Source organism: Elephantulus edwardii, unplaced genomic scaffold, assembly GCF_000299155.1.
Source record: "Elephantulus edwardii isolate Elephantulus edwardi_28Jun2011 unplaced genomic scaffold, EleEdw1.0 scaffold00297, whole genome shotgun sequence".
NCBI lineage: Eukaryota > Metazoa > Chordata > Mammalia > Macroscelidea > Macroscelididae > Elephantulus > Elephantulus edwardii.
The window spans coordinates 2818968-2819615 of NW_006400047.1; positions in this window are offsets into that span (position 1 = coordinate 2818968).

Genomic DNA, 648 nt, shown 5'->3' on the forward strand with positions numbered 1-648 from the left:
TAATTTTACCTCCTCTTTGCCAATTTGGATACCTCTTATTTCCTTCTCTTGTCTTATTGCTATCGCTAAGACTTCCAATACGATACTGAATAAGAAAGGTGAGAGTGGGCATTCTAGCCTAGTTCCTGTTCTTAAAGGGAATGGAATTAGGATTGAGGGAAGATTCATCAACAACCTGTGTTATATAGATAACTAAACCCTTATTGCAGAAAGCGAAGAGGACTTGAAATAGTTGGCTGCAGAAGATCTTGGACTAAAGCCCTCAATATAAATTGCAGTTCAACATAAAGAAAACAAAAGTCTTTAACACTAGACCAATAGGTACCATAATAATAGATGGAGAAAAGATTAAAGTTGTCCAAGATTTCATGTTACTTGAATTGACAGTTAACACCCATGGTAACAGCAGTCAGAAAATCAAAAGAATTTTTGCATTGGGATAAACTGCTGTCAAGGATGTCTCTAAAGTGCTAAAGAGCAAGGAAGTAAAATTAAAGCCTAAGGAGCGTTACTTCCTATGCATATGAAAGTTGGATAATAAAGAAGAAATGTGTTTTTTTCTATATTTTATTAATTTTCATAAACATTTACAGAGATTTTGGGTTTCCATTCATTCCTTGTTGCACTATTCTCTCTACCCTCCTCCCA